Genomic DNA, 21,379 nt, shown 5'->3' on the forward strand with positions numbered 1-21,379 from the left:
AATTTCTTCAATCCGGCCTTCAAAACTATATTGTTGTCAATGCAAGTTTTGAAGGTCTGAAATAATGGGCAATCCACTCATCCTCCTCATCATCTCAATCCTTTTCCTCTCATCACAAACCATCTCCTTAGCCAGTGAGAGTGAGGGAACCAAATTTACCTATATTAGTGGAGCTGAGAATGGCCCAGGGAAATGGGGAAAACTTCACACAAATTATACAGTCTGCAATGCTGGTAACATGCAGTCTCCATTAATATTGATGACTCCACTGTTAAGGTTACCTCCAAATTTGGGGAGTTGATTCGACGTTACAAATCGTCTGAGGGCTATAATCATCAACAAAGGCCATGCTCTTCAGGTAATTAATTAGTTCCAAATAGTTTTAGTTTTGTTGGATTTAGATCGATTTTGTAACTGATAGAGATATCGAAAACTACTCAAATGGAGATTTGGAATCCAATAGCCCAGGATCTCTGTCCAAGAAGATGACTTGGACCAAGATAATGATTCGGATCGGGATAGGTGACCCAGACCCAAGATTGGGAACCTAGCTAGGGTTGGCCTTCGAAGTCCATTGTCTTGTCTAGCTAATATTCTTACATTAATCCACCAATATTATTACAATTCATTTACATACTATTTTACACTTATAATTTATGACTTAGTTTATCTACATATATCCCGGGTCATTATATAATAAATTGTTGCATGCATGCAGATCCAGTGGACAGGTGATGCCGGAAAGATTATCATTAACGGTACCGATTACTTCATGTTACAATGCCACTGGCATACTCCCTCTGAGAACACTGTGAACGGCAAAAAGGTTGATATGGAGATTCATCTGGTTCATAGGAGTGCAAAAGATGAATTTGCTGCTGTCTCCATCTTATACAAAATAGGAAAACCTGATAAGTTCCTTGGACAAGTAAGTACCATTCAATATATATATATATATATATATATATATATATATATATATATATATATACAATATAATTGAATTGATCTTATATACATTAATTAATTTCTTGGTTCCACTCCAGTTGCTGAACAGCATCAGGCAAGTTGATCGCAATGGTAAAGCTTTAGGCGCCCTTAATCCAGGAAAGATCACATATGAGGGCAAGAAATATTACAGATTCATTGGTTCCCTCACTACCCACCATGCTCACAGGGTGTCATCTGGACAGTAACCAAAGAGGTCTGTATCCTAACCTTAACCTCCCAACACCCAACCAAGATGACTAAGGATATAACCACAAGGTCACGAGTTTGAATCTCAACCTTCTTTGTTTGAGCCGGTTAACTATGAGCAATCTAGGCTGGTCTACCTAGTTATTGCCAACTTAGCTGGGCAGGTTTACCTTGCTATATATCGGCAACCTAGCTATAGGTTGGTTTACCTAGCTATTGGCAACCTAGTTGAGTTGGTTTACCTAGCTATATATGGGCCAATCTTGTTGGTTGGTTTATTTAGCTATATATGGGCAATTTAGCTGGGTTGGTTTACCTAGCCATGGGCATGGGCTACCTAGCTGGGCTAGTTTACCTAGCTATTGGCAACCTACCTAGCTGGGCTGGTTTACCCAACTATTGACAACCTAGCTGGATTGGTTTACCTAGCTATATATGGCAACCTAGTTGGGCTGGGTTTACCTAGCTATATATGGACAACCTTGCTGGGCTGGTTACCTAGCTATGGGCAACCTAGGTTGGTTCTTTGACCGACAAGGATCATAAAGCGGGATATATGCACACCATCAAATAGTGACTGCGGAGTTTTTTCATATTCCAAGAAAATTAAATATGCATGTATCTCTTTCTCTCATTCACACAGTAATGATAAATTGTTGGATTTTGTAGGTAAAGACAGTATCACAGGAACAGATAAACTTATTAAAGGAAGCTGTTGATGATGTAAGTACTGAATTATGCATCTATCTAGATAGATTTAATATGTGACACATATATACATAGAATGGTACAAATATTTGATGTTTTGAATTTGTTGTTTAGGGTTATGAGGAAAATGCAAGGCCACTGCAACCACTGAATGGAAGGACAGTATATCTCAATCAACCATAGGAACGTTGTTGCCGGTGCTGTTTAGGAAGTATATGTATTGAGGGAGCTGAGTGATTGCCCACCATTAAACTGAATATACAAATCATTTTCAAACATAATAATTTCAATACATTATGTTTAATAATTATATATTTGTATATGATTCATGATAATGTAATTAAATTTTTGGTCAATCTTTAATTGAAATAGCATACATTGCTTACTTTTTATCAATGAGTCCTACGTTTTAAATGATCATTTCGTATAGGCCTGTTTGGTAAAAAAATTGGCCTATAGGTCAATTTTGACTTATATGACCACTATTAATTGTTTGTTTTAGTTAAAATATCAATATAAATATTTGGTTAATTAGCTTTTTGCAACTCCATAAGGCTAAAATTTAAAAAGTTACTACAAGCAACTTTTCCAATTAGCTTTTTGAGAAAGAAATTATACCAAACAACTATCAGCTAACAAGCCAATGTTACCCTCTAATTAACACAATCATCTTACCAAACAGTGCCATTGTCATTTTTAAACATAATAATTACATACGTTAGCTTTCAAAAATATATATATATATATTACATACGTTATGTTTTATAATTATATATTTGTATGATTCATGAATAGTCTCGTTATAAAGAATTGAATCAATATAATATACATTTATATATATAGTATGTTGGAAAAGAGCTTAGTTTGTTACATGTGAAATTAAAGGTTGAATTTTTATATTATACAAATCAATATATAAATATTATAATATAAAAATATATTTCAAAAAATAAGCGGATTAGCCATTTTTTATAAGATTCCAAGTTGGAAAGCACTTATACCTCCAATTTGTATACATTGTAATAGTCAAACAAAAATTGGAGAGGTACAACGAACATATATATATTGTGACAAATGAAAATCACAGAACCGACTAGAAATGAATACAAATATTACGAGATTAGGAATAAATACAAGCTGACCTCAAAGTATTTGATGAAGATAATACCCAAGAGCTAGGAACTGTCGTGAAAAAGGAAGAAAGAAAAATTGAATTTTCTTTTCTTTTGATGCCTCTGCCGAAGAGATAAGAAAAATAAGATTTTTCTTCCTTCTCTATCAAAACTGTCGAAATGGAATTATGTGGAAGCTTGTGAAAGATGTGGAATTCTCTCTCATTAAGAATGAGCATTGCATCCCCTTTTTATAGATAGGTTCTGCCGACATAGAAAGGAAATATGGGAAAGAAGTGAAGGGAAATTATCTTCAAACCTCATCCCATCAACTTTTGCTCCAACTTCCACCCAAATTCCTTCTCTCCAACTTTCTGCTCCAACTTCTACCCATATCCCATTCTCCAAATAATTTGTCAGCAAACTTTTCCATCAAGCTAACAAATATATTATAGTGAATATAAATTGGCTTGGTCCAAATTGAGCTATTTACCACACAAGAAGGAAGCTCAATCCCAACAAATCTCCCCTCCCAACTATGTGGAAGATATCGCTATCCCGGCGATAGAGCAACACACCTCAAACTTTCCTCTTGGCAACGATTTGTTCATCATGTCAGACGCATTATCATCAGTATGAATCTTTTCAAGTTCAAGCATCTTGCACTCGAAGATATCTCTAATCCAACGATATCTTTCGTCAATACGTTTTGACCTGTAATGGAACGTGGAGTTCTTTGCAAGATGAACTGCACTCTAACTATCACAATAGAGCACATACTTGTCTTGGACAAACCCGAGCTCCTGAATAAACTTCTTCATCCATAGCATTTCTTTATTGGCCTCAACAGATGCTATGAACTCAGCTTCAGTGGTAGACAAAGCAATGCACTTTTGCAATCTTGATTGCCACGAAACTGCTCCCCTGCATAGGTAATCAGATAGCCTGAAGTAGATTTCCTCGTATCAATGTCTCCAGCCATATCTGAATCAGTATATCCGGTAAGAATAGGTTTCCCTATACCAAAACACAAACTCAGACTTGAAGTAACCCGAAGATATCTCAGAATCCACATAACAGCATCCCAATGTTCTTTCCCTGAATTTAAAAGAAATCTGCTAACAATACCCACTGCATGAGCGATATCTGGTCCTGTTGTAACTTCTCACTTTTCTTAAACTTAATTACAATTCTAAACCAACATTAATATAAACTAAGCAACGAATAAACAATCTTAACTAATAAACTAGTGGAGATGTCACCGCCACAACCACATCTCCACGGTGATTGCACAGGCTAAGGATGGAACTAACTCATTAAATCACAATAACATAGCAATACTTAATTAAAGTCGTAAAGGGGAGAAACACCCCGGTGTCTATCACCAAACATAAACATCATAAGTGTAAGTGTATAAATGATACATGTAAACAAACCCTTAATATAAATTGGCTAATTTAATTATTAAAGGGTTAGAATTATTTAATGTGAAATACTTTATGTTATACTCTTTGACCATTTTCCATCAACTAATAATTAATTTGAATGGCTACAATTAATTGGTGATATTAAGATTGAAAATGAAGGAAGTCAGCAATACAGTACACATAATGAGGCTTCCAAATCAAATGTGTGGTTGTGGTTCATTGAAGATTATATGATGCTGATTATGTGGATGGGATGCTAATTATGTGGATCAAAGTGGGATTAATATTTTACTATAAAAGGAAGCCACCCCAATGAGGAGAGTTGCTGATTTGGAACTACTATTCTCAGTGAAAGGATTCTCTATAAAGTTATCAAATTAATCTGATTATATTATTGTAGTTTAATCTGGACTGCACAGACAGTACCTGGTATAGCTGAAGCTTCGGTTGAAGATCGTCACGGCATGCACGTAGAATCCTGAGTAGATGTTAGGAAGGTGTTGTAGTGGTAATGGCTGAGGGCCATTTGTACTTACCTATTGTAATACTCTTTTTAGTGAACATCTATAGTGGATTGGACAGACGTGGGTTGCCCCGCAGACGTAGGAGAAGGAGCTCCGAACTGCGTGATCATTTCTTTGTGTTCCTGGTTTTTATTTCTTACCTTTTAATTCTTTATGTTTATCGTATTAACATAAACTGACACAATTAAAATGGTACGTTAATTGATTATTTAAAAACCAAGTAGAACGTTAAGTTTTAATTTAAATTCAAGATTCACGGCACATTTTCAATAAGTCTATAAACCATTAAATAAACATCATAATAACAAAGAGAGTTTAGACTACTAGATCTACTAAGCTAGTCAAACTCGATCATCTCCCAAACGCTAGGCCCACCTGAAAGGGGTTTTGCAAAACAACACGTAGACAAGTAGGAAAACACCCATTAGTACGAAGCTAAGTATAACCACACTCAACCCTGTAAAGTACTATAGTATATACTTTGGAAAAACATTTGTTCACAAACTCAATCAAACAATCTCAACACTTAGACAACTTTAGTTACATCACAGACTTTCTCTACATGCTTGCAACCTATAATATCAACAGGCATGCTTCAACGATAAATAACTCATCAACATAAATACTCTAACACATATTTCTCATAATAAAACTCGTCATAACGAACTCATGCTATCAATCAATACGAAATTATCTTCATGCTATCAAGATCACATCTTGCAAACTAGATATATAAGACATCAAAATGCAACTAAAGCAATCATGCTCAATATACAATACCGATTAATCATACTCATTATGCAATCTAGTGCAAACATTCTCATTATGCAATCTCGTGCAATACTATACTCAAATGCAATCTCGTGCAATACTATACTCAAATGCAATCTCATGCAATACTAAACTTGTAACACCCCTCTAAAACAAGCTATAACAACAGCCTTAACACATGAAGATAACACAACAAAACACTAGCACAGCGGAAGATAAAAAGGTAACTGGATAAAAGCAAATCCAAACGGGGGTGTTATGCCACGTTTACCAACAATGATAAACGCTACGGCGGTCAAATCTGCATTGTGTACACAACTATCCCAAAATCCATAAGTCTATCACTACATCGGCTCACAGGCCAAAAACAAGGGAAAGACACTAAACTACCAGGCACTAGACATCGCGCTCGTCTAAACATCACCTGAAAGATTATAAAGATAAACATGGGACGACGCCCGGTCAGCGAATAATGCTGGTAACCCACCAATACATGTGAAATAACATAAATAGGTAAGGTATAAGCTGTAAAACCATTTTCGAAACGGAATACATATATATAAGTGTAAAACCAAGAGTCAAAGCCAACATAAGACTCAACACTCTCAACAAACAACACGGGAACACATCCCAAGACCACAAGAACAACACGACTCACAAAAGAGTCAAGGCATGATCCATGATCACTCAATAGATCAAAACCCGACAAGCACAACGCCAAAGGATAAGACTCACACAACCGGCAACACATGCCAAAGCAACACATGCCTCCGTGACTACACACGTCACGAGAGAAGAACACACAACACCGGCTACAATAGCCCTCGCGACATCACCCATCACGAGTTGGTATGCCTTCCTTATGCCCTGTTCCAACCTTATGGCTACCCCCAACCTTATATCTTCTTTCAACCATTACCTCCAGGACCCCTGTACAACCAAGTCCAACCTTATTCCCCCGGGACCGTCGTCCCCCACCAACGACCCCTGTACACAAGGTACCGTACACACATGGCACACATGCCCGGATAACACATGTTATCCCCCATAAAACGTGAACCTTACACAAAGGCCACAACTCCATAATAACGTCACGGCCACCACGAGGACCGCTGAAATACCTTGGTGACTAGTGTCCCATACCACTAATCGTGCAATCCAGGTAAAGCCACACACGCATCACACCACAACAGGAATCAATCAACGGATCACAACGAAGATATGAAACCATACTCAATCAAGGAATGGGTCACAGCCCCAACAACAACGATGAATAACACAAGTTATCATCAACCAAACGGAAGGTACAAACAACACACACGCTATCATTTAAACATCGAACTAGCATGCTTATCAAACGGGTAAACCAAACGTAGTTCTGAAGAACACACAAGACTCATCACGGTTCAACGAAACACAATGTTGAACACTTAGCACGATTCAAGACACCAAAGTCCTACATGGATACCTACCATATAGTTCTAGACATACGAAACATCAAGAAGACACTCAAATAGTTCCACAAAAGAACATCGGGAAGTCAAAAGATCAAATACCGAGTCAAACGGATCACGGGGAACAAATCCCATCACAACATCAACCATGTACCCGCGGGTGGACCCACGGGTAGTGCCCCACCCGTGGTTCCGCCCACGGGAACACCTTCCAAGCAATGGCACAAAGGAACCCTAAACACAAGCTCTAGATATGTAATATCACAAGACAAATGCATAAACCCTCACATTTCATAGCAAAACACAAGTAGAATCCAAGAAATCACATATAGGTAAGCAAAATAGGTTTTGTAGATCATGGGTTACCTCTTGTAGACCAAAAGACTTCACTTTACACCACAACAAGCTCCCCACAGGGCTTACTTTCCAAACCCACTTCAAGATTAAACCAAAAGATCATAAAGATCCTACCTTTAAGAAAAAGACAACTAAGATGAAACCAAAAGCACAAGATGGACTTAGATCTTACCCTCCTAGATGCCCAAATAGGTGAAAGGTTGAATCTTGGTAGCAAATCTTGGAATCTTGACAAGGGTCTCAACTTAACTTGGAGAATAAGCTACTCACCTTTCTAAAGAGAAGGTAGAGCTAATTTCTAGGAAATGTAAGGAATGAAATGAAGAAGTCTTCTAGGTTAGGTTACAGTACTAACTCTTGGTGAAAAGTCAAGGATACCCTTACTAACCTTTAGAAAGTGTAAGGAACAAGGGAACTCCCCTCAAAGCTCAAGGTACAACATAACTTTAAGGTTGACTAGTCAAATACTAGTCCTTGAGTATTAAAAATCAGGATTTTAGGAATTAATTCTTCAAATAAAATAGGATTAATTACTCAATTAATCCATGGATTGAATGTGGATTTTTGGGGTGTCACAAAACTCAAATGCAATCCCGTGCAGTATTAAAGTATACTCAACACTCGCTTGTAAAATAGAAAACTTTTCTGTGGAGGTTTCTTACAGCCACAAGGACTCGCTTTCTTTCTTTCGTTTCTTAGAGTCGCAATGACTCGCTTTCTTTCTTTCTTTTCTTAGAGTCGCAATGACTCGCTTTCTTTACAAATGGACGAGGTAGGAACTTCACCGTATCGTGAATGAACCTATCCAGGAACGGCGTCTAGCCGGCCTAATACTCATCTCGTCCACCGAACCACTCTTTTGGTTCTATGCTCAAACTTTGTGGAATCAGGTATCAAACTTTTAGCGTGCACACCCCCTGACCAAGATTCCAAGCCTGGCGGGCAGTTTCCAACCTCGTAACGTGGGAATACACCGCGTCACATATACCGAGACCGCAATGACCATAACTTTCTTCCTAGAGGACGTAGTCTAAACGGGTCCTCCAAAACAAGGTTTTACTCACCATAGATATATATAGATATATCGCTCATGCATCTCATATATGCAACACTTTACTTATGCAATAGACATGCACATACTTCTCAACTCATTCTCAAAGATAAGATAAAGATTCTCTACGTGGAATGAGATTTTTGGAAAATAATAATTAGGCTCACGTTGGCCACTTATGCACTTTTAAAACATGATTTACTTGGAATGCAATTTACTGTACAACATGCTTCAAATTAAATATCACAGTGATCTCTCAAGAACACAACAACATGCTTGGTTTGCAACATATCAAACTCTGTATATTTCTATAATCAAAATAGACCTCAAATTTCATTGAACATACAACACATTCTAGTCATGCTTTTCTAACAATTCTTATTAACAAGGTGTTCATGCTTCTCTATTTAATACTCAAATAGCATCAGGGGAATAAAACAAAGCAATTCCTAATACAATGAACTCAAACAAATCATACTGTGAAGCAATTTCATCACTAAATCCATCATAATATGCTCATTTCTAATCCAAATTCAACAAAATCAAAGCCAAAACGTGCGTCGAGACGGCCCCGAGGTACCGAGCCACAAGGGCCCGTAACACCTGGCCCGAAACGACACGTAGCTGAGCCACAAGGGCCCGGCCACTGCACAGAGATAACTCAGGGACCATAGGGCGGGGCTCAGCATGGCTCGCCCCCTCAGGCTGTTAGCTTGCCGGCCCTAGGCAACGGCCCTCTCCTAGGCCGTTCCCTAGGCCCGGCCGACCACATCTCTAGCCAACGGTCTCCTTGTTGGGCCGTTGGCTAGGGCCGTTGCTTCACTGGTACACACTGTCTGTGCACCAGATGATCTATTTTCATCTGCAATCAATCACACAACTCCAACACATCCAAAACATTAACAACACATCATAGACAAGTAACAGATCACCTCATAGCTCAAACACATCAAAAATCTATCATTTCTACCTAAGAAACAAGGCTTCACAGAGCCAAAATCTAAAGTGGGAGTCCATGAGGTTATACCTTGTAGACTTCTTCTTCTTGTTGCGATTCCTCCTTCTTCCCAAGCTAGCTACTACCTCCTTCGCCACCTAGAGTCCACAAGCAAACCACACAACAACTCTTAAGAACTAGAACCTCAGAGATTGAAGGATAAGGAGTGGAAGCTAGATGGAAAATGGATGAATAGAGGAAGGGAAAACTTACTATGTTTTCTTTTGGTTCTCTTGCAAAGTTTTGGGGAAGACAAGGTTGGGAATCAAGAGGCAAATGTCTGATGTCTCTCTAATATATATAGGCATAAAACCCTAGGAAGCTCAACAATGATTGGTGGATGGCAAAATGGTAATTTGCTTAGCCAAAAGATGAATCAGGGAAAGGTTTTTGGAGGAATGTGGTTCACCAAGCTTCATGAACCATAGACTAGAAAGATGATTTTTAAATTGTTTGGGGTATAAATTTATTTTTCCAAAGATGATTTCTAAACAAACACTTGGTTCAGGTTTCACCTGGTCTCACTCAGATAGGTTTCTCAGTTTAAAACTTGGTACGCGAAGTACCCGAAAATTTATGGTTTTGGAATTAAAATAAGTTTCGGTGTTGAATTAATTTAAAATATAACTCAAAATAACTTATTCAAACACCAATTTATCTACAAAAAATTAATGGAGTGAAAATGGCTATTTTGGAATTTCTTAAAACTGGATTTATAAAATTAAATTTTGGGTTGTCACACCTGTGCATACCATCGCATACATCAAACTACCAACAGCTGAGGAATAAGGAACTCTTTGCATTTCTTCTTCTCTTTCTCACTAGAAGCACATTGCTTCTTGCTCAACTTGAAATGCATACCAAGAGGTTGTATTCACTGGCTTAGCTTAATCCATTTTGAATCTCTCAAGTACTTTCTGTTGGAATTTTTAGCTAAAAATGGCATTTTGAGTGACTATTTTGTGGTACAAATATATGTGGGATCCACTTCCGATTTGAGTTGGGTCAAAGTGGATCCAGGTTCTTCGTAGTGAGACAAAGAATTAGATATAATGTACGCTCAAAATTGGTAATAGGTGAATGAGAAATTGATTCTCAAAGTGAATCAATTTGAGAGAAGTCAAAAACTTAAGCATTTTAATAACTTTCGTTGCATTACACGAAAGTTGGGTTTATAAGCTTAAGTAGAGTTAAGCTTTGAAAGATTAATTGTGAATTTGTGATTTTAGCACCTTTGGTGCTATGCTTTCATGCTGGACGAAAGTGCATGCAAATTGAAATCTTAATTTTAAGCTTTAGTTTCATTCTGAAAGTTGGAGTTGTGAGCTCTTTCGTGCTCTCCTTTCGTGAGCTACTTTCGTGCTGCAACGTTTCGGTGCTTGCGGACCACTCGGGTGTGGTTTCCGGTCCTAATTCATTAAACCTTCAGGTTTGTACGGACTTCTCGGTCACTCAGATATTTTGAAACAGGTCGCTATGGTCGGTACGAATTAATCGCGTATTAAGTTCGTGACCGTTGGTATTATTATGATAATAAGTACGACCGTTTCAAACATTATTATCCAATTATTAAATTGAATTTATGGTTGGTTAATGGTCATTATAAGGCTAATTATTCACTCTTCCCTACAAATAGCTTAGGATATTGGCAGATAGTTTTTTAAAACATTCTTGTTGAAACTCTCAAAATCTTTCTTTTGTTTTCTCTCATCTCTCATCCCATTTACAAGAGAAAAGTTGTTCTGCCAACATCTTCCGTAAAACATCGGAGTGCTCAGCTTGTGTTCTAGTTCACCGGACTTTGGGTTGGAGTGCTCGAACGCCAAAGTCGTAGTCCGTTTTATCCTGGAAGATTGACGCCACAACGCTCCTAGCACCCTCGGGAGGTGACGAATCGGTTTTAAGGAGAGTGTGTGTACACAAGACTCAGGCTTCCTCTGCTTCTTCTTTCTTCTCGTTGGGTTAAAACCTCAGGTTAGAAACTCGTCTCTTGTTTTATTTTTGTTCTTGGTTTCGTACCAAGCGGTGGGATTAATCTCGTGAGGATTAAATCACTTGTACTAGTTTCGTACAAGTTGTGGTGGGATTATTTTTGATAAAATAAATCCCTATTTGGTTACCATATATACGTTGTATATATATGTAATTTTAGTTTCGTACCAAAATTGGTTGGAATTAATTTTCTATAAATGAAATTGCATTTTTCGGGACAAATATATATATATATATATATATATATATATATATATATATATATATATATATATATATATATATATATATATATATTTTGTATCGATTTATTCACCAATATCCAACCATCTTAAAACTGATTAATTTTTTTGGTGATAAAATATATGGATTCCACGAGCGGTGGAACCGTAAATGTTGCTCGTGGTGCACATTCAAATGGTCGGATCGGCAACGTGGTTGCACAATCCGAAACCCCGGTGAACTTGGTTCGGAGATCGGTGGTGGCATCAAAGGGTATATCCCTACGATGAAGGTACATGGGACGGTACCTTGTGGTTTGGTCGAAAGATCGTGGAAATTCTAGCAGTTGAATTTCGAAGGGTGGCAATTGGGAATGTTGTACAACCTAATGATTCTCGGCATGTCATGGTTCTTGACCGAGATGGTTCCTAGTGGAAAGGAACATGAGTCTAACGCTCAAACCGTTAGCATAGTAAGAATTTGGAAATATTTGGTTTTCCTATGCCGAAACTATGTTTTGAATGGTTTGTGTGACTCGTTGTGGGAATCTTTTGACCTGAAGTATAATAGTGATGACGCTAAGGCAAAAATGTTTGTCGTTTGCCGATTACTTGAATACAAGATGGTGGATCCGGGATCGTCCTAAGTCAAGTTGACGAAGGAATGATCCTGAGTGATGCCTTTCAAGTGGAATCTGTTATCCATTTGTTGCCTTTGGGAAGAAAGGACTTCAAGAAGAAATTCCATGGAAAATGCTTGAATGGCTTAACGGCCATAGTGGTATGTAACAAACGTGTTGCATGGTTGAAATTTCGTAAAAGACTTCAGTTCTAGATTTCAAGTATAGTCAATTTGTCAAAATTGGGATGACTATATAATCGTGAGCGTCAAAGCTCAAGTGTATTGAATATTTTAAATAATATTCTTAATATGATTATATAAGCTTAATTCAACTAGTTGGAAAATTTGGTTGATATAATCTTGTTAATTGTGTGAAAATTAACTTGATTAAAGATACCAAATTGTACTACTATGAAATTAATTTGTGACAAATGACGAAAGTGTTGGGACAACAAAATAAATCTCGAACCACCTAACTTGCGAGTAATGGTGTAATGATTTATAAAGTTGTCACTACTGTGGTTTAAGACAAGGTTTTGTCTAGATTTGGAATAAAGGCAATGGTTAATTACTAATTGGGCTATAAGTTTGGTGTAATAACCATAATTAATAAGAATACTATTGATTGGTCTTGCCTGGTTGGGTCTTCGTGTTTGTGGCACGGTAGACAAGGTCATGATAACTATAAACTATTTAATACTTTAATAGTTAATACTAAAATAGTAAATATTAACCTTAAAAACATCTAGAGTTTGAACAATTTAGGGTTATTTCGTTCAAAACGATGTCGTTTTGAGTGAAATAACCAATTTAAAAAAGAATGGAACAATAGCTAATCGGCCAATTAGGCGACCGAGTCGGTGCCTATGAGGCTTAGTCGGCGCTTAGGCGGCCGAGTCGCCTAGACCACCGATTATGATGATACGCTAGGCGATCGGCCAGCGCCTAGCGCTTAGGCGCCGATTAATTAGTACCTAGGCAGGATTTTTGCAACACTGATTCAAAATCTTTCCAAGCCCAGAATCAGCCGGATGACGTTAGTACTCACCATAGTCAATTCGTCTTTCCTTATGCCACCTCATATCATTTGCAATTTTTTTTTTTGACATAAGCAATTTTTGAAGCGTAGGTTTTAGAGGATAGTACCTTAGTATATCTTACGAGGAATATTTTTTCCTTTACCACCATTGACTTTCCATCTAGAAGTACCACATATAGGACAACATTCATCTGTCTCTAATTCCTTCAAAAATCGCACACACCCTTGACTTTCCATCTAGAAGTACCGCATATAGGACAACAATCAATTATGTTGTGCAACCGTGAGCACCATGCATGGTGCACACGGGTCTAGATTCATAATTTCTATATTATAGATTCATAAAATCTATACTGTAGATTCAAATTTTTTTTTAAATATATGTTCATAATTATAAATCTATATGTTCATAATTTTCGATGTTCATATTCCCAATTGTTGAACTCTGTATTCACAAATCACATAAGTATATGTTCATAATTTGATAACTATACAGTTTAGAAATTATGAATCTACAGTACAGAAATTATGAATCTGCAGTATAGAAATTATGAATCTACAGTACAGAAATTATGAATCTACTGTATTTAAATTATGAATCTACGGTTTAGAAATTATGAATCTACAGTATAGAGTTTATGAATCTACAGAATAGAAGTTATGAATTTACAGTATAGAAATTATGAATCTATACTAGACCCGTGTGCACCATGCATGGTGCACACGGTTGCACAGCATAACAATCCCAACAATCATCGGTCTCTAATTCCTTCCTAAATAGCACACAATCATATTTTCATGCATGAATATTTGTGTATCTCAATCCCAAGTTACGTAGCATAGCCTTAGACTCATAGTGAGAATGTGGAAGTATATTGCCATCAGGTAAGCATTCTTTTAGCAATTCAAGCAACATGTCAAATGATTTATTGCTCCAATTATTATACACCTTCAAAGGAAGCAACTTCACAGTTAATGATCGAGAATTTTGAGAATTTAATTTAGTGCAACCTGGATATTATATTCTTGTTTTGCTTCTCTCAATATGTTCTCAAAATTATCAACTTCATCACTGTGAGTATTGGGATTTAACTGTGAGTTGAAGTTTACAAAATTTCCATATTCATTTAAGAACTCATAGACTCCATCTAAGTTTTCATCATCAGAATCATCATACTCAACCTGAGAACCATTATTACTTGGTTCTTGAAAAATTGGAGGCTTTCCATGGAATATCCAACGTGTGCAATATGTATCTGCTATTTCATTTTGGCGCAAATGCATATAGACCATGATTTGATTTATGAATGTTCTGTTTAAGCATTTTTTACATGGACACCTAGTCTCACAATCATGTCCCAAATGATTTCCCACAAATAACATGACACTCTTCCTTTGCTGGCAGTCTGGAACACATGCGTGCTTTCGTTAATAAGTACATGCACACAACCAAATTAATCATATCGCAATACATAATCAAGTGTATACAGAGATTAACGCTTGGGCATGACCAGAATTCTCTCGGAACTGTCCTCTCCTGCGGCGACCCATCGGTCGCCGGAGGACCAAGATTTGTTGGAAAGGAGCACCAGAAAGCCAAAAAGATTGAGAGGTCAACTGGAAAGTCCTTTGCGTCAATCCTCTGTGGATGCGGCGCAAGAAACCCCAACAGGAGATGAACTGATGTCGCCGGACCAGTGGAAGACTCCCGTCGCGACTCCAATCAATGCATGGGGCCGGAAAGAGGTAATCTCCCATCCTCAACCTGAAATTGTTTCTGACGATGATGCTATGGAGGACGAGAGTTTTGTGTCCGAATACCCAATAATCCGGGTAACTAAAGAGGAGAAGGAAAGACTCCGGCGACCATGGCGCCGTTCACTCATCCTCAAGGTTCTGGGCAGGACAGTCAGCTACTCATATTTGCAGCAAAGGTTACAAAAGATGTGGAAAACAGAGGCTCATTTTGACCTAATTGCGCTTAATCAAGACTATTTTATAGCCAAATTTGAGTCCCTGCGAGATTATGAGTATGCTAAATTTGAAGGCCCTTGGATGATTTTAGATCATTATGTGGTAGTTCAAGAATGGGAACCGAATTTTAGCCCCTATAATAACAAAACCAAGAAGCTGCTGGCCTGGGTGCGATTTCCGGATTTACCGATCGAATACTTCGACGAAGACTTCCTCAAGAAAATTGGTAAGACAGTGGGTAGGCCAATTAAAATCGATACTGCAACCCATCTTGCATCCAAAGGGAAATTCGCTAGGCTGTGTGTTGAGATTGATATATCCAAGCCTCTCCTCTCGAAGTTTGTTCTCAATTTCATGGAATGGACCATCGAATATGAAGGTATCCATTTGATCTGCTTCAACTGTGGCTGCTATGGTCACCGGTCGGAGAACTGCAGCCCAGAAAGCTTAAACAAAGACAACCTGGAAGGAGATCTGGCTCCAACAACGACCCAAATCAAGAACAGCCATGTACCAAAAGAAAAATATGGTACATGGATGCTAGTCACGCGTAAGGAAAGAAGAAGGCCAAGAAGAGACTTCAGACCACCGACTGAAACCCAAGGGGGCAGAAACCAGTCATCGCCCAAGAACAGCCAGGAAGCAAACGAGGATATCGGGATACAATCCCGGTTTACTACTCTACAAGACTTGGATGACACTGGGACAGAACAGAATGTAGAAGGACAGGAAAGATCGGCAACAACACCACAACCACCGCCGTCCTTGCCCCGAATCAGAACCAAAACAAGAAATATGCCAGTTCAAACAGTGCAATTAAGGGAGGGGATTAATTCAAACGGTACTAGACAACAGATGGACCATCAAAGGCAGCCAGGCACATCCATGCGAGGTGGTCTTAGGGGACGCCAAGGCCAAGGTGCCACTCCCAATCGTGCTGCCGCAGAATTAGAGCATACGGTGGTCAGAGGAACAAATAGGGGGAAAACCATAACTTCTACGCAAGTTCATCAAGCTGAGGACCACCCAGAGTCATCTTATATGGCTGGGCTAGAAGATGCTTATATGGATGACCCTCCAGACATTGTCCATGTCCCTCCAGATTTGAATATACAACCGGAATTGGCCTTGAATGATAATGAGGATAGTGTGTTCGAGGAGAATCCAGTGGCTGTTAGCCACATGCGCTCTTAAGCGCCCCGGCTTGTCCTAATCTCTTTTAGATGTTATTTATTGTTTGGAATTGTCAGGGGGCGGCTTCGAATTCATTTAAGCGCACCCTGAAACAATCTTGTCGGGAATTTAACCCTTCTTTGCTTTGTTTGCTAGAACCCAAAGTCTCGGGAAATCAAGCTAACAAGATTTGCAATAGTCTTGGCTTTGAAGAATGGATACGAGTTGAAGCAGTGGGATTTTCGGGAGGAATTTGGATACTTTGGAAAGAAGCCCTAAAAATTCAGGTTATTGAAACTAACCCTCAGTTTATCTCTGTACAGGTAATGGACTGTGAACTAGGACCATGGTTGTTATCACTGGTCTACGGTAGTCCCTGCCACAACTTGAGAAAGAAGTTATTTGCCGGTTTATCCATACAAAGACACAACCCACAGATGCCTTGGCTTATAGCGGGTGATTTTAACGCAGTAACAAGCCATGAAGAAGTGAGCAATCCAGGGAATTTTTCGATGGCAAGATGCATTGATTTCAACGACTGGATATACAGAGAAGGTCTAGTTGATTTGGGGTATGAAGGCGCCAAATTTACATGGATGAGAGGAGTGGATTCATCAACATTCAAAGGGGCTCGTCTTGATAGAGCACTAGCAAATTTACAATGGAAACTCTGCTGCCCGAATGTGACCGTAACACATCTCCCAATGTTGAACTCAGACCATTGCCCTCTACTGATAGATACCAAGGAGACTCGATCTAATCTAAGGAAAAAAACCTTTAGATTCAACATGGCCTGGACCACTCATGTCACTTTCCAAGCTCTAATTCATGAAGGATGGAACAAAGAATCTGACTTATCAACAAACTTGAAGGTTGCGGCAGGGGCACTTACTAAGTGGAATGTTAACACGTTTGGTAACATCTTTCACAGGAAAAAGCGCCTACTGGCCAGGCTTAAAGGTATCCAAAATAGCCTAGCATACGGTCCTAGAACAGATGCACTAAAATTAGAGAGAAAATTACGCAGTGAATTGGAGGAAACTCTATACCAAGAGGAACTATTATGGTTCCAACGATCAAAGGAAGATTGGATAGTTTCAGGCGACCGCAATACAAGATTTTATCATGCAGCAACGTCGATTAAAACCAAGGCCCCCAAGATTAAAGGTTTAAGAGATGACAATGGGCAGCTTATACTCGATACCACTCAGGTTAGCGAGCTTGTTAAGAACTATTTCATAAAACTTTTTGAAGTTGACAGTGGGACATCCCTGGTTCCCCTAGCACAAGAAAATTTCCCTAAGATTTTGGACTCAGAATGGGCTGAGATCAACAAGGTATTCACAATGGAGGAAGTTAAGAAGGCCTTATTCGATATGTCACCTTGCAAATCACCAGGTCCGGATGGCTTTACAGCGGGTTTCTACCAAAAAACATGGAATACCGTAGGACACAGCCTAACTAAGTTTGCCTTGGACTTCTTCGAAGAAGGAAGATTGTATCAAGGATGCAATGACACTTTGATATCTTTGATACCTAAAGTAGATAGCCCGGATTCAGTCAGGCAATTTAGACCTATTGGCCTTTGCAATGTAGCCTATAAACTAGTAACAAAAATGATGGTGAACAGATTACAGGATGTGCTAAGTAAGCTGATAGGGCCGTTTCAAGCCAGCTTCATCCCGGGAAGACAAATCTCGGACAACATCTTAGTCTTTCAAGAAGTTCTAAACTCAATGAAAACCAAAAGAGGCAAAGTAGGATGGATGGTGTTGAAAATAGATCTGTAAAAAGCCTACGATAGGTTATCTTGGAACCTAATCGAAGATACACTGTCAAAGGCCGGATTCAATCATACATGGACTAGGAATATAATGCACTGTGTATCTTCGTCCAGACTAGCAGTGCTTTGGGAAGGACAACAAATGGAATGGTTCAAACCCGGAAGAGGCATAAGACAGGGAGACCCTCTATCCCCTTTACTCTTTGTTCTCTGTATTGAAAGACTTAGTCACATTATACTTGAATCAGTGAACAAAGGCAAATGGAAAGGAATTAGAACGTCTAAATCGGGTCCTCACATTTCCCATCTTCTATTTGCAGATGATATGACCTTATTTGGTGAGGCAACATTGGAGCAAGCAGTAGAAATAAGAAGATGCTTAGACTTATTTTGCACTCATTCGGGACAGAAAGTCAACTTCCACAAGTCTTCAATATTTTTCTCCAAGAATACAAATGAGGAGCTCCAAGACAAAATCGTTGAAACTTTAGGAATCCCAAAAGTCACGGATCTAGGGAAATACCTAGGCATCCAATCCATCCATGGCAGACTGAAACAGGAATCATTTGCGGGAATTATAGAGAAGATCCATTCAAGATTAGCCGGATGGAAAGCCAAATCACTAACACTAGCAGGAAGACACGCATTGGTCCAATCAGTTTTGTCCTCAATCCCATTCTACACAATGCAAACAACGTTAATACCTGCCGGTGTGATCAATAACATTGAAAAGACCATACGGAAATTTCTTTGGGGAAGCAATCAGGGAGACAACAAAGTCCACCTCATCAAATGGGATACGATCACAAAAAGTAAACAGCAAGGTGGTTTGGGCATCCGTAAATTAGAAGAAATGAATAAGGCCTTCATGGCGAAATTAGGATGGAGAATTCTGCATGGAGAAGACAGCCTATGGATCAAGATTTTCAAGGAAAAATATCAACTGTCGAAGATAGACTGTCGTCTTTGGAAGGCTAAGAGAAATATGTCCAATGCAATGAAAGGTATCCTAAGTGCTGTTCCTGTTCTAATAAAAGGAGTCAAAAGATTTATTGGTAACGGACGCAACACATCATTCTGGAATGATATATGGATCGAGGACTTCCCTCTTTACGAGGCTGCTGTGGAAGCAGTCCCCTCCGCTGACCTTAATCGATCTGTATCTAGCTATTGGAGCCTTCAATCCGACTGGAAATGGAGTGAATTGAATCATCTACTGCCCATAAATATATTGAGCAAACTAGCCCTATATTTTATTCATGAGGAGATGGAGGAAGAGGACAACATTTCCTGGAAGTTAGAAGCAAATGGAAACTTTTCGGTTGCATCTGCTTATAATATAGCCATCGGGGAACCAGCACCACTAGAGGCCGCCAAATGGAATAGCATATGGAAATTAAAAATTCCTTGCCGCATTCGCACCTTCCTCTGGCTCGTGAAGCATGAAAGAATCATGTGTAACAGTAACAGAGCTAAGAAAGGTTTTACAGATTGTGATAAGTGCAGCTTTTGCAATAATCAGGTAGAAGATACTGAGCATGTGCTCAGAACCTGTCCGCTAGCAACAGAAGTGTGGGAAGCAGTACTCCGACCCTTCCACGATAAATCAAGAAAACTTTTCGCTACAAAGATGGCTGGAAGAAGGAATTAAAGACAGTAACAAGGTCAATGTACCAGATAACTCCAGCATCACATTCGCTACAACTCTATGGTGGATTTGGAAATGGAGAAATGAAAGAGTTTTTAATGGCACAACAAAACCGCTCCAGTTCAAGGTTCCTTGGATTAAGACACAAGTCAAGGAGGTGTCATTGGCTTTCGATAGAGCAATGGGACAGCACTCAGCAGGAAATTCAAACAATTGGATGATGTTCATATGGGAAAAACCCAAGGAAGAATTTGTCAAAATCAATGTAGATGGATCGGTAAAACCGCAAACAAATGACGCATCTTGTGGAGGTATCATCCGTGACTGCAATGGAGTTTGGAAGCAGGGATTCGTATTCAACATGGGTAACTCTACCCCATTTGAAGCAGAGGCATGGGCACTCCTCAAAGGAATACAACTAGCAGCTCATACAGGTTACAAAAAGGTGATACTCGAATCAGACTCTACCATGGTGGTCAATTACATGCTTAATAAAAGAAGACCATCAACAGTTGCACATAATATTCTTGAAGGGTGCAGAAAGGAGTTAAAGGTATTTGATGCATGGAAACTTTCAGCCATACCTCGAGAACAAAATAATGCAGCCGACAGTTTAGCCAAAATTGCTAGGAATTTCCCAAAGGGCATCCATATCTTAGATAGCCCTCCTGAGGTGATGAAGAGTATATTAGAGGATGATATTGAGGGACGGCCTGTTTGGCGTCACATTTGTAACACAAACTAACTAGTCTTGTACCTTTCCTTTTCCGTTTGGGGTATCCCCCTACCATGATAAATAAAAAAAAATTAATCATATCGCAAATTATTTCCTTTATAAAAACTAGTTCTAGTAGTTCGATCTGCTACAAAATTCACGCAACGCTGTAAACAAATTATTTGTGGCAAACAATTATATCAAAATTCTTATCGGTAGAATACAACAGGGACCACATAAATCCCTATGTAGCATCGAAACCACACACATCCTTATTGAATCCCGAAATTTAGCATTTTATATCCTATATATACACATGACAAAAGAGAGATCAGAGGTAAGAAATAGTAAATAATAATAAATTTCTTCAATCCGGCCTTCAAAACTATATTGTTGTCAATGCAAGTTTTGAAGGTCTGAAATAATGGGCAATCCACTCATCCTCCTCATCATCTCAATCCTTTTCCTCTCATCACAAACCATCTCCTTAGCCAGTGAGAGTGAGGGAACCAAATTTACCTATATTAGTGGAGCTGAGAATGGCCCAGGGAAATGGGGAAAACTTCACACAAATTATACAGTCTGCAATGCTGGTAACATGCAGTCTCCCATTA

The 21,379-nt window shown here is 38.7% G+C and overlaps 1 long non-coding RNA gene across 1 annotated transcript; it reads left to right on the forward strand.

Annotated features, from left to right (window-relative positions):
- The first annotated feature begins 1,161 nt into the window (after positions 1-1,161).
- Positions 1,162-2,261, forward strand: LOC109172122. Its single transcript, XR_002052689.1, has 3 exons — positions 1,162-1,204; positions 1,867-1,920; positions 2,020-2,261. It is a non-coding gene; the product is annotated as an uncharacterized LOC109172122 (long non-coding RNA).
- The last annotated feature ends 19,118 nt before the right edge of the window (positions 2,262-21,379 follow it).

The sequence above is a fragment of the Ipomoea nil genome, unplaced genomic scaffold (assembly GCF_001879475.1).
Source record: "Ipomoea nil cultivar Tokyo-kokei standard unplaced genomic scaffold, Asagao_1.1 scaffold0407, whole genome shotgun sequence".
NCBI lineage: Eukaryota > Viridiplantae > Streptophyta > Magnoliopsida > Solanales > Convolvulaceae > Ipomoea > Ipomoea nil.